Here is a 14,644-nt window from a genome sequence, read left to right on the forward strand (position 1 = left end):
CCTGTTCAATTGCTGTGCTCGATTCTGGATTTTTCTGTACTTCTATAATTTTGGGGTTAATATTGTTTACTACTTTAATTGTTTAGTTTCTTGAATGGATATGGTTTGATTTAGATTACACTTTACTGGGAACGATTCAATCGGATTTTATGGAAGTTTAATTTGGTTTTCTGCCCTAACAACAAACACCAGTATTTTAAAACCAAAGCATCACACCAAGTATATCATATACTTATTGCCCAATATGATGAGATGCTTCCAGCTATCAAGAATGAGTGTGAAATGGTGGCTGTGAACAGATACAATCCAAGCCTGGACCTGGATCTGGATCTGGATCTGATTGATTATCAACAAAAGTTACTCAGATTATAAATTTATTGAAAAAGAAATCTGATTGAATGTAATCTCAATCTTCTATGCAAGAGCTACTTGATATCTCCCGTTTTCTCAATTCACTATATTGCTATATGTAGACATGAATGGAAAATGAACCATAGACCAGTAGAAAATGATTTGACTTCATGTTCAAGTTTGATTAGCTATCACTATCTGAAACTTGGAATTCTTTTTCACCATCTTATTTACAGGATAGGACACTGTATCACTTTAGGTGGAAAGTTGCAATTCGAAATCATGTCTGCATTGCATCAAATGTATTATACAATTGAGCGAGATCAAACATCTGGCCAAATAAATTCAAGTTTGGCAATGTAATGCTGACATGAATTTAACAGGCCATATAACAGGTCTGTTGTATCTCTTTGTTTCTGAAAGTGACCATTTATTCAGGTCACTTTTGTCTTGCTCTCGCCAAGGCTATGAAGAAGATGAAGAAGGGTGAAAAGGCTCTTCTCACAGTCAAGCCACAGTGTAAGAACCAATTTTCTAATTTGTTAAACTCTAAATTGGAAATCAAAGGACTCAGGCAGAGGTTCAAAAGAACTAACCAACTCTGTAATTTGTTAAACTCTAAATTGAAAATCAAATAACTCAGGCAGAAGTTCAGGTCTATACATTCTTTTTGTGTTACAGATGAATTTAGCAAGAAGGGTGAACCAGCCTCTGATGGTGCTGGAGTTGTCCTACCAAATGCAACATTGTACAGCACTATGGAGTGTTGAAGACAGTTTCCAATGTCACAGATGACTAGAAAGCTGTTAAGAAGACTTTTGAAAAAAGGAGAAGGATGTGAACACCCAAATCTTTTTGTAATTGGCATTTGCTTAGTTAGACAGGAGAAAGGGGACGAAATTAGTTTTCGCTGATTTCATTTTTCCCTTCCACTGTCCTCCGTGAAGTTCTAGACCCAAACATAGCCCAAAGCATGTGAAGGTTGATATAATGTTTGAAAGCATTTAACATGGTAGCCATGTTCGTGATTGCAAAATTCGTTTGTAAATATAGACAAGATAAGAAATCCAGATTTTGCATTTAGTATACAGCAACACCTGTTCCTGACCTTTGTTTTGGTTCTTTTGTTTACTTTGCAGAAACAATATAAAGAAGATATTATCTATGAATCTTCATTTAAACACTCGTATTGAGTTGAAGAATAAAAGCTAATTAAAAACTCATTTCTCATTCTAAATGAGCCATCAATGTCTAGGATTCCTTAATTCTCTATTATTTTCTCTTGGATTATTTATTATCATTTTTTTTTCTCTTTGTTGTGAGCTTGCTTGGTTTTTTAGTAATGGTTTTTCTTTAGTACTATTTCTTTGCAATGTCGATCACGAAAATTCAACACATTTAGCCCTCGTTTGAGCCACATTATTGGAATGAAAATACATTTTTGAATAGTATATTGATGAGAAATGTGTGGTTAAAAAATAATGAAATATTTTGGATTTGGATGTAATATTATTTTATTAAAGAATGTGTAGTTGAAATGATATCAAATTATTGTTGGAGAATGTATTTTTTCTAAATAATGTGACTCAAACAAGGCCTTAACGCTTTAACATTACCTTCAAAATAATGCACGGGCAAAGACTAGTATATTTAAATAGTTCGGTTTACTTTTTTCAATTATTACTTTGATTAATAATTACTACATTAATCAAGCTGATGTTAATTACTTATTATAAATTCATATTTTGTCCAATTTTTCAATTAACTTTTTCTCGTGAAAACTGTATCAATTAAATTTGGAATTTTGTAATCTCTTATTCTAATTATATGTAAATTATAAATAAAAAATTTAATATATTTGAAGAGAAAAAATTTGCAGGGCATATATTCTGAGCTCGAATGCTAGCATCAATTTATAGGTCATTAGTTACGAATTTAATTGGGTATGCGGGTTACAGTGGGTAAGGAGGATTATTAGGCAATTTTTGATTCTTATCTTGATAGGAAAATGAACATTACTATGCTATTTGGGATTTAATTTAGAGTGGAAAACAAAATGGCAATAGCTCGAGTTTAATTCATATTCACACAAATATATTTGCTTTATTTCGATTGTTGTTTGCAATCAGGCAATAATTAAATTAATATACATGTAAATGGCAATGTTTGAGTAATGAGACGAGATATAAATAATGAACTTCAAAATTTCCAACATATGTAAAGATATGTTATCTAAGCTATATTATTAAATAGGGTAATTAGCACAAAACATCCCTACCTTTCGATGTTTTTGTGGAAAACGTCCCTACCTTTCATTTTTTGGTGGATTACACCCTTACCTTTACATTTTTTTGCGCAAAACATCCTTCTGTCAACTCTCCGTTAAAATGCTCCGTTAAATCAAAAAGGTAATTAGCATAAAAGGTCCTTACCTTTCAAAGTTATTGTGCAAAACGTCCATACCTTTTATTTTTTAGCATAATTAGCAGAAAAGGTCCCTACCTTTCAATATTATTGTGCAAAACGTCCCTACCTTTCATTTTTAGCATTTTTACCCCTACATTTCACCTTTCATTGCGCAAAAGGTCATTTTCATCCATTTTTTCAATAAAATGACGATTTTACCCTCCTATTGAAATAAAACAAAAAGAAAAGAAAAAATAATTAATTAATTGCAATCATAGTTCTAAATCTTTCAAAACATTACAGATAAATCCTAAATTCTCCACTACCGCCACTTTCACAACCCCACCAAGCCACCACCTATAGATCCATATAGCACCACTTTTCGACCACAACACATAGGACTCTACCCCCACCAGCGTCGCCTCACTCTCCCCAATATCCTCCTCCATAGTATTGGTCACCAATATGTCCAAAACAACCACATTTATGGTGGTGGAGTCCGGTGGGCATGGTGGCCGAAATGTGGTATTATGTGGATTTATAGTTGGCAGCTTGATAGGTTGTGAAAATGGTGGTGGTTGAGAATTTATGATTTTTTGTAAGTTTTTAAAAATTTAAGGATTATGGTTGCAGTTGGTAATTCATCTTTTCTTTTTGTTTTATTTGAATAGGAGGGTAAAATCGTCATTTTATTGAAAAAATGGATGAAAATGACCTTTTTTGCAATGAAAGGTGAAAGGTAAGGGTGAAAATACTAAAAATGAAAGGTAAGGACGTTTTACACAATAATATTGAAAGGTAGGGACATTTTCTACTAATTATGCTAAAAAATAAAAGGTAGGGACGTTTTGCACAATAACTTTGAAAGGTAGGGACCTTTTGTGCTAATTACCTTTTTGATTTAACGGAGCATTTTAACGGAGAGTTGACAGAAGGACGTTTTGAGCAAAAAAATGTAAAGGTAAGGGTGTAATCCACCAAAAAATGAAAGGTAGGGACGTTTTCCACAAAAAACATCGAAAGGTAAGGATGTTTTGTGCTAATTACCCTATTAAATATTTATATTGTTAAATTATTAATTTTTACTTAATTTGAGTTAATTTTCTTATGGTTTTAGTTATGGAGTCGTTTGAAGCAATTGGGAAGGGAAGAAAGGTAAATTGACTATTGGATGGAAAGTTTGGATATCAACTTCTACACTATAGGATTTGAAGGACTTGAATTAAAATTAAAGTGCATATGGGCTGAGCAAATAAATGTACTCAAGGACTAAATTGCATTAATTGGAAAAAGTGAAGCCTTGGAGAGTTACATTACACTAAGTTGGTTTGGGATCAAACATAAAAAAAAAAAAAAAAAAAAATGAAGGAAAATAATTGGGGTTTGCAAGTTGGGAAATTGGATAATTGGAAGTGGAAATATCACCACACACTACACATTTAAAAATATTTCATTTATTACATTTCCATTTATTTTTTACTAAATATACTGCAATTTTTATAGTATTTGTGAAATTCGGAAAACATATCTATTTACATATATAATATAGATGGGCCTAAATTATGTGCAACAACCAAGCCCCAATTTACGCCTCAAAACCCAAAACACCCGCTCCTTGTTCTAGAACAAACGCAAGAAATCATGGGAAAAATCAAGGGGAAATGAGTTGGGAAGGCCACTTTAATGTACATTTTGTTCAATTGGTCTTTGACCAAACTTATAAAAATAAAAGGAGTTTTAATTATTTAAAAGTGTCAAAAGACTTCTTTACCCTTAACTTGTAAAACAAAAATGAAGAAGAAAATAGAGTTTTTTTCTAAATTTGTTGGAGCCATGACTTGAACCTTGGAATGCAAGAAAATATTTTAACTCCACAACCATTATGGCAAATGATGGTTCTTTGTTTCCTATGAGCAAAATATATATATTACATTTCAAAAAATTGTTTTATTCTCACTTCAAAAATAAAATTTAATTAAAATTAAAATTTAACAATAACCCACCGATTGAACCATTAACCCGGTAATTTTTTTTAGTTGATCATCGGGTTGGCTCTAATAACTATGCATTCATGTTCTAACACACACAACATTCCCTTCCTTTAAATTCAAAAAATCTTCCTCTTCAAAATCATCTTCTCCTTAGAATTCGAACTATTCTTTTTAAGTTTCAGGTCATCTCTTTTTCGTAATTGATCTCCAGTGCAACCAAAGTTTTAACATCGTCCACAACCTAACAACTAGACGAAAATAATTATTGAGTCATTTATTCATTAGACACATATTATAACACACGAAATTTTTAAAAATAAATTTATCATTATATTTTGGAAAAAAATGGAGAAAAAAATATTTTTTAAATTTATATCTTATTTAAAGTCCAATAATTAGATTTTAATAAAAAGAGATGCAGTATATCGATTTGTACTCATTTTAAAGTTTGTAATTAATAAGAACTATTCGACTCGAGAAAAAGTCGATTCGGATAAGCCAGCACGAAAATATTGCAGTTTGAAGAAATCGTAAAATATAACTTATCAACTTAATAAAAATGTGGAATGGAAATGAGCTGCTGACACTGTTTCACTGATTTGCATAAGACATTGAAATCGTTCCTGAAATCTAAAACGACTTCGATATCATTTCAGTATCAAATACACTCTGCTTAACTCATTTGTATAACGACATTAAACTCGTTCCTGAAGTACAAAAAACGATGTATATGTCGTTCCGATATCGAATACACATTACTTCACTGTTTAACAGGTTTAAGCGCACGCTATGAAATAAGTAAACAACGTTTATGTCATTTCACAATTTTCGACGACAATGATATCGTTCCTATTCAATCGTAACTATAATGTCATACATATCGTTTCAAAAGTGATTACACTAGAACGTTATAACTACGATATTAAATGTAATTAAAATTTACATATAATTGATCGTGGACGATCGAATCGTCGTTTTTATGATTATCGTTTTAGTTAAAATTTAAATTAAAGCGATATCAATGTTATCAAAATTGTAATGAAACGATAATAGTATCATTATGTATCAAACCCACAAAATAAGACAACGACATTCAAATCGTCATAGTACAAATTTAATAAGTTTGAAATCATTCCAATTCAAATCACAATGATAATGACATAGATATCATTTATTTTCATTAGAACAAAAATGTTCTCATAGTTTCTTTTGAGGGAGATTGAACCCACTTGATTATCTATTTTTTTCATCCTACATATACCAGATGCACGACTGGTGGTCATAGACAGTCGAATCGTTATTTTTAGCATAAACGATATAATTGTCGTTTTATTTTAACTGAAACGATATGTACGTAGTTTTAGTTATGATTTAAGTTAAAATGATATCAACATTATCAAACTTATATTAAAAGAATAATGATATCGTTAGGTGTCAAAATCACAAATAAAGTAATGACATTCATATCGTTTTAGTACAAATTTGACGAGTTTGAAATCGTTCCAATTCAATTCACAAGTATAATGGCGTAGATATCGTTTCTTTTCATATAAAATAATAATTATATCGTTCTAGCTAAAAATAACGATTCGACCATCCACAACCATCCGTCATGCCTTCAACATACGTAGGACGATCGAAAGATGTTATCAAATGGGTTGATACCACTCGAATGACTTAGAAAGAGCAAACGAAGATACTTCTGTCAGAATAGTTCGAAGGTGGTATACAATCATGAGAATAAAAATGTTCTCATAGTTTCTTTTGAGGGAGATCGAACCTACTTAATTATCTATTTTGATTATCCTACATATGTCAGATGCATATCTGGTGGTCGTGGACGGTCTAATCATTATTTTTAGCAAAAACGATATAAGTATCGTTTTAATTTAAATGAAACAATATGCGTGTAGTTTTAGTTATGATTTAAACTAAAACGATATCAATGTCGTCAAAATTGTATTGAAACGATATTGATATCGTTATGTATCAAAATCACAAATAAAGTAACGATATTCATATCGTTTTAGTACAAATTTGACGAGTTTGAAATCGTTCCAATTCAAATCACAAGTATAACGACATAGATATCGTTTCTTTTCATATAAAACGATAATTATATCGTTTTGGATAAAAATAACGATTCGGCCGTCTACAACCACCCATCATACCTTTAGGATACGTAGGACGATCGAAAGAGGTCATCAAGTAGGTTAATACCACTCGAATGACTTGGAAAGAGCAAACGAAAATACTTTTTGTCTGAATAGTTTGAAGATGGTATACAATCATGAGAACAAAAATGTTCTCATAGTTTCTTTTAAGGGAGATCGAACCCACTTGATTACCTATTTTGATCATCCTACATATGTCAGATGCATGTTCGGTGGTCGTGGACGGTCGAATCATTATTTTTAGCAAAAACGATATAAGTATCGTTTTATTTTAACTGAAACGATATGCGTGTAGTTTTAGTTATGATTTAAACTAAAACGATATCAATGTCGTCAAAATTGTATTGAAACGATATTGATATCGTTATGTACCAAAATCATAAATAAAGTAACGACATTCATATCGTTTTAGTACAAATTTGACGAGTTTGAAATCGTTCCAATTCAAATCACAAGTATAACGACGTAGATATCGTTTCTTTTCATATAAAACGATAATTATATCGTTCTGGATAAAAATAACGATTCGGCCGTCCACAACCACCCATCATACCTTTAGGATACGTAGGACGATCGAAAGAGGTCATCAAGTGGGTTGATACCACTCGAATGACTTGGAAAGAGCAAACGAAAATACTTTCTGTCGGAATAGTTTGAAGGTGGTATACAATTATGAGAACAAAAATGTTCTCATAGTTTCTTTAAAGGGAGATCGAACCCACTTGATTACCTATTTTGATCATCCTACATATGTTAGATGCATGTTCGGTGGTCGTGGACGGTCGAATCATTATTTTTAGCAAAAACGATATAAGTATCGTTTTATTTTAACTGAAACAATATGCGTGTAGTTTTAGTTATGATTTAAACTAAAACGATATCAATGTCGTCAAACTTGTATTAAAACGATATTGATATCGTTATGTACCAAAATCACAAATAAAGTAACGACATTTATATCGTTTTAGTACAAATTTGAATAGTTTGAAATCGTTTCAATTTAAATTACAAGTATAACGATATAGATACCGTTTCTTTTCATATAAAACAATAATTATATCGTTCTAGCTAAAAGTAGATTTGACCATCCACAACTATCCGTCATGCCTTCAATATCGTTACGTTGTTCAGTGCACTTTTTTATTGGAAGGACCTTTATATCGTTTGGACTTTCAGGAACGACTTCCATGTCATTCTTAGAGTGAATGCATTTTTGTACTAGAACGACTTATATATCGTTTATGTATAGTCATAACGACTTTGATGTCATTACCAAAATAAGTTAAACAATGTGTATTTCATATTGAAACGATATAGAAATTGTTTTTTTATTACAGGAACGGTTTCAATATCGTTATGTTATTCACTCTACTTTTTTTTTATTTGAACGACATCTATATCGTTTTGTGTTTCAAGAACGACTTCAATTTCGTAATTAAAATTAATACATTTTTATACCACAACGATCTTAAACACTTTGTTTCAGAAGGAAGAAAATATATATCGTCATTAGATTGATTGCATTTACATCAATTGTAACTATATGAACGTCGTTTCCATTTCAATAGTGCAAAAGCATTTCAATAGCACAATGATTACAAAATTTAATAAATCATCTTGTGCTTCGAATAAGCACAAAATTATAAAGTTACAAGTCAGGAAAATATTACAACCTTAATCTCAGACGATTATTACTCGAGAACTTCAAGAAGCAAGAATGTTTTGGAAAAAAATTATAAAAATAAAAATGAACGGTCGATTAATATAGTCTTTATGGATCCATTGAATAATTTTGATAATTTATAATCTCAGCACTGTCACAAACTTATGAACTTGGATTATGAATTACGATGATAAACCAGGAAGTTCACCTAACATATAAGCCAGCCATTACATTATAGTTTTTTATCCTACACACATATACACACATACTTTCGACCTACATCTTGATGAAATTAAAGGAATAAATTGCTTAAAATGCCGGACCAATTGTTTCTATGTAAAAAAGTCACCAGCAGTAGCACCTAAAGAAAAAAGAAAAAAAACGACGTTCCCCATTTTTCTTTGGGTCGAGGATGGGAAAGGCTGTTATGACTGTACTCGTAACCATTTGAAGTTGTGAATAGATTATTTAATCATTTGATTTTTCCAATTAAATTCCGAAAAAGTTGTGAATTGATGTTCAACACCTCTTTGACTTTATCATATAATTCCATATAAGAAATAATTTTCGCAACAAGAATAGGAGTTGTTTTTATTTGTCATTCCCTGCATATTTTCATTTTAAAACACATTCAATCGACTACTCATATTCAACTGAAAAACAAACTGATATCCATACCATATTCACAGTGTTCATAACTATAATTCAATATAAAAATTTCATCACATTTCAAACAGTGTACAGTGCTGATAACGATATGTAAGTCGTTATGGATTGCAGAAAACGACATGTAAGTCGTTATGTACAGACGAAAATTAAATGTATGTTAATAAAAAGAATAGCCAAACATGCCTTTGCAACTTACATTTTACTCTAACTGATACAGATGATCAGAAATGAGAAAAAGGGTTTGAAAGCAACCCATATCAAAACTCTAATCTAATGATAAAATTAATTCAAAATCATTGTTCTCAAATAAAAATCATAAATATATATACAACAACATGAAGAAATTATTCAAAAAATGGACAAAGAAACTAACCAAAAAATTGAAAATTACAACACCCCCTTCTTCTCCAAATGCCCAACAATGATATTGCAAGATTCTATTACTTACTTCAACCAAATGAGTGTTCAAGGAAAATGGAATGTAGAGTTTAATGTTTCATTAAATAGAGAAAAATGATGATGACAAAGAAACAAATTACATACCTCTACAGCCGATTTTGAAGAGCAAATGGAAGGAATGTAGAATTTAATTAGGGTTAAATGGAAATTAGGGTAGCAATGTCTTTTTTGTTTGTAAGGTCATTTTAGTCATTTACAAATTATATTTTTCATTTTCCATATCTTTAGGCCTTTTACCCAAAGAACTTAGTTTGTGGACTTTTTAAACTAATGTTTTGTTTGACTAGGCTTTTTAAATGAAAGCCCCAAAAATCAAAACCAAGAAATTCATCCCTAAATCAAAACTTGGAAATCTTCAAATCATCTCAAGAATATTCAAGGGTTTGTACATATAGGCAGCCATGTGAGAAGGAGTAGGGTATCAATGATTAATCTGTCAAAGTTCATCTTACGGTTATTTAGTGGATTGATTCTTCTATTCATCTTATCTCTCCAATCTTCTCTAATTTTCTATCATTTTCCCCACCTCGGTTTTGTTTTTTATTCATTTATTTGGCTACTATTCAGTTGACTTCAATTGAGTTGAATTTCCGTTTAGTTGCGGTTAAGGAGGAGCTGGAGCTAGAGTCCAAACTGTGACAAATAGTGATATGGTGATTTAAGGTGTCAAGGAAAAAGAACGAGAGGATGAAAGTGAATCTGAAGACAATGAACTCAACGAGGTAAGGTTACTTCTGTATTTTTGTCTTTGTAACCTTCTGTTGCATTGTCATATCGAGTTTATGGAAATTAGCTTTTGTCTATTGGAATATAGTGAGTCAGTGACCTCTCTGGAGTAATGAAATTTATGTTAGTTGATTTCTTGTGCTATTACCCGAAAAATTGAATAATGATATGTTTCTGGTCAAAAGAAATTAGGAGTCTTGTATATTTTGTGTATTGAGAAATGCATATTGCTTTCTGATATATGTTTGTGTATATCTGAAATTTGACACTGGACAACTCACGTAGCTTTGGTTATGCATTAGGTGCAAATTCTGGACACCAAAGAAGCCTTTTTAATATGTATTTATTGTACTTAATTCTGGATACAGAGAAAGATTGATCCCAATGGCCAAGGACGTATATACAAGGATGTTTTGTTTTGCATTTTTATAAAGATTCTTGTAGAATTTGTCTTTATCTATGCCGTCAGAATATGCAAGTGGACTGCATGCTCTATTTATGAAAGATATATTAGGTACACATTATTGAAGATTACTAAATATGACAATGAAAATATGACAATGAATGTGATTTGTTACTCCTTCACTTCCTCTTTAATCCTAAGTGCAATTCAATGTACCAAATGTATCATAACTGTAGACTGGAAATCCTCCGTATCATATCTCATAGGAAATCTAAAGAGGTAAAATCATCAATCCATCTACCAATATTATAAGTTGAAAGATGATTTGTAAAAAATCTGAGCCAAGCTGTGAGTGATATATTAGGAAACAAGGCAATATCTCATGATCAAAATTTTAGTTAAGAAAAAATAATAAACTGATTACACAAGACGCATACATCACATAAACGATGAACATTATGCTGAGAGAGCTAGAGCTTTAGGTGGTGCAGTTGTATAACAGCCCCATTGAATCTCAACGGCTTTCTTTCTTCTAGGAAGTCGGGACTTCCTTGCTCTTATATTCTGATGAAGCGTTCCAACATTCACAGCTTTATCGACACAGAATATGCATTTACAATCAGCGTTTGAATGGGAAGAACATCTTCATGTTGTGCATCAAGCTTCTCTCCCAGAACATTAAGCGCTTCTAGAACCTGATATTGCAAGAAAATAATTTACATAGCAAAATCAACCAAATCCAACAACTTTAACTCGATACCATGGAAATTAACAATTGAAGTTGAAACAGAGAGTATGAACCATATCATAATATGTGATATTACAAATAATGACACTCCAAAATCAGCGATGCATTCAACTAGGATTATATTACCATCATATACCAACTCAGAATCACTATGTGAGAAGATGAAATGCCACACAATTTTTTGAACTGTCTTCATACATTGTAGACTGTAGACACAGATACATACAACATTATGAGATATGTTGATTATCAAAAATTCCATCTCCATAATTATATTGTAGAAAGTGGGAAGAAAGCAGTATGCAATCCACAGATTTCTTTTTTTAATCAAAATTTCACATAATCAAGTAAGTTGTTCTGTAACATTTCAAACACATTAATTACATTAAAATCGATATGTAAATGTGGTACAAACACGAACGGTAATAAGCATTGAATGTAATATGAGAGCATGAACCATTCGTTCTTTTGCAGAGAGAATCTATTTTTCTGGTAACCCAGTTGTGTAATCTCAATGTCGCAACAAATTATTTGTGGAATAATGGATGAAATACTTGTTCGGTCAGAAGAACTCGAAGAGAAATGAAGCCTATAACAAATCGATTCCTGTTTGCATCGCAAAATACAGGATGTTTGTTGTAAATTGTTCTGGTGAAACCTAATTGATTTTGTATTCCAGTGTTCACGCTAGTTTGATTTTTGAGTTTTTCATGTAATTTGCCACAATCCATTTCTGTCTTAACCGTGATTATGGTGAGATAAACTTCAGTTACAATTTTAAATAGGGAAGGTCAGAGGTGAGCATTTTTTATTACAACATATCCCAAATTAAGTAAAAAGGGAATACAATTTAATTTGCAGTATTTTTAGTAATACATTTTTATTCACATGCAAATGTGAATTTTCCTCTAATTGGAATGGAATTAAAATCATATGAAAAGAGAGACTCCTACGTGGGCTTGGACTTGGTGGATGTGGAAGAACAGGATCCTATTTTGAGATTCCTTTGATAAAATAAAAGACAGGCAGCAGTTTTGGGAATTAAAATGAGGAAGCTGTCCAGCTTAAAAAAGAAACGAGAGAAGTGGATTCATTTAGACTCCTAATGGAACAAAACAATTGGAGTTGATTGGAATCAAAGAAGGGATGAAAGTCCAATTACAACGGGGGACTCATAATTGTTGAGAAATTGTTCAAAAATCAAAAGGTGTGGCATTTGGATTGAAAGGGAGAAAAAAACGGATGAAGGCCAAAATTTTGGCAAAGTGCCGTGCGCCTGCACGACTCTCTCCAGGGAATTAAATCCCTTGTTTAATATAACCATGCGGCCGCAAGGTTTTGTAACATGCGGTTGCACGGTATTAATTTGTGACCATTTTTTCTCGTTGTCAATTCAAACTTGGTGACTTTTTGGCTCATATTTTGGCACCTTTTCGTGCATTTGAGGCTTGCCTATAAGTAGTAGATCCCTATTGAAGGCAAAATTAATTGAATAACATTGAAGAAACATTATCATTTCAAAACAAAGATCAAATTCTGATTTTATTCAATTCAAAAGCCCTCATTGTGTTCTTCAAGTTTTGGGAGATAATATGTGTGCTTTGGTGTTAATCTCTTACAAGGCTTGTTATAATTCTACAAACCATTTGTCAGCGATCCCTTGATCCCATACTAAGGAGAGGGGGCAAATACAGTTTGAAGACAGCGATATCGTGTTCAAGTCTTCGGTGTTACATTAATTTGTTCGTGATCACTTTGTTCTAGATTTGTTGCAGTATTTTGTTGCTGGTTATTAGTTGTTATTCTTCTCCTCTCTTCATCAATTTCCAACAATCTCAAACTGTATTTGTGCAATGGAGAACGAGATAACTTTGGCAACAATCAAATTTATGAATCAAGAATTGGTGCGATTGGATCAGTTCGATGGAATGAACTACACCCGATGAAAAGACAAATTAAAGTTTCTCCTTACTGTACTAAAGATATTCTATATTCTAGATCCGAATTTGGCCCCACTTCCAGATCCAACAAATGGAGAAACTGAAGCCGTTAGAAATGAAAGACAAAAGCGCCAAGAAAATGAACTTATTTGTCGCGGTCACATTCTCAATGCACTTTCGGATCGTTTGTATGATTTATATACAAACACAACATCGGCGAAAGAAATTTGGGAAGCCTTGGAAAACGAATATAAAGTGGAGGAAGAAGGTACCAAGAAATTTTTAATTTCTAAATATTTTGATTTTAAGTTCTTGGAAAGTATTCTCCTTCTACTCCAAATACATGAAATGCAAGTGATTGTCAATAAATTGAAGGCGATAAAAATTGAAATACCGGAAACCTTTCAAATGGGGGCTATAATTGCCAAACTTCTTGGAATTTGGTAAGGATATCGGAAGAAAATAACGCATAGTTTCGAAAATTATTCTTTGGAACAATTGCAAAAACATCTTTGGATTGAGGAAGAGTCAAGAATGTGTGACAAAAATGATTCTCCTGAGGGCACTTCCAAAGCAAATGCTGTAGAGAAATCCGAACTGCCAAAATCCAACAAATGGAAGCCTTTTAAGAACATTAATAAGTTCAAGAAGAAGACCAAAGGAGGATGCTTTGTGTGTGGAAAATTTGGACACTACGCAAAAGATTGTAGACATAAAAAACATAACACCTTCGAAGGTAATGTGAATTCCATCCAAGAAGAAAAGATTGTAGCCACCGTAAGCAAGATAAATGCTATTAAAGGAAATGCTCCCAGCTGGTGTGGTATGATACTTGTGCCACGGTACACGTATCATATGACAAATCTTTATTCAAAACATACAATGAAGTGGATGGAGACCAAGAGATCCAAACGGGTAATGAGGTGCGATCCAAAGTGATTGGAAAAGGAAGTGTAGACATTATCTTCACTTTCGAGAAAACCGTTACTCTCACAAATGTACTATTTGTTCCGGATATGAATAGGAACCTAGTGAGTGGTAATCTCTTGGGAAAATTGGGCATTAAAAGTGTCTTTAAGTCCGATAAACTTGTATTATCCCCTCAACGGGAAAT

At 32.1% G+C, this 14,644-nt stretch overlaps 1 long non-coding RNA gene across 1 annotated transcript; it reads left to right on the forward strand.

Moving 5' to 3' along the window:
* Positions 1-1,557, forward strand: LOC111372406. The gene is made up of 3 exons (XR_002698763.1): positions 1-710; positions 790-870; positions 1,033-1,557. It is a non-coding gene; the product is annotated as an uncharacterized LOC111372406 (long non-coding RNA).
* The last annotated feature ends 13,087 nt before the right edge of the window (positions 1,558-14,644 follow it).

The sequence above is a fragment of the Olea europaea genome, chromosome 23, assembly GCF_002742605.1.
Source record: "Olea europaea var. sylvestris chromosome 23, O_europaea_v1, whole genome shotgun sequence".
Taxonomy (NCBI): domain Eukaryota; kingdom Viridiplantae; phylum Streptophyta; class Magnoliopsida; order Lamiales; family Oleaceae; genus Olea; species Olea europaea.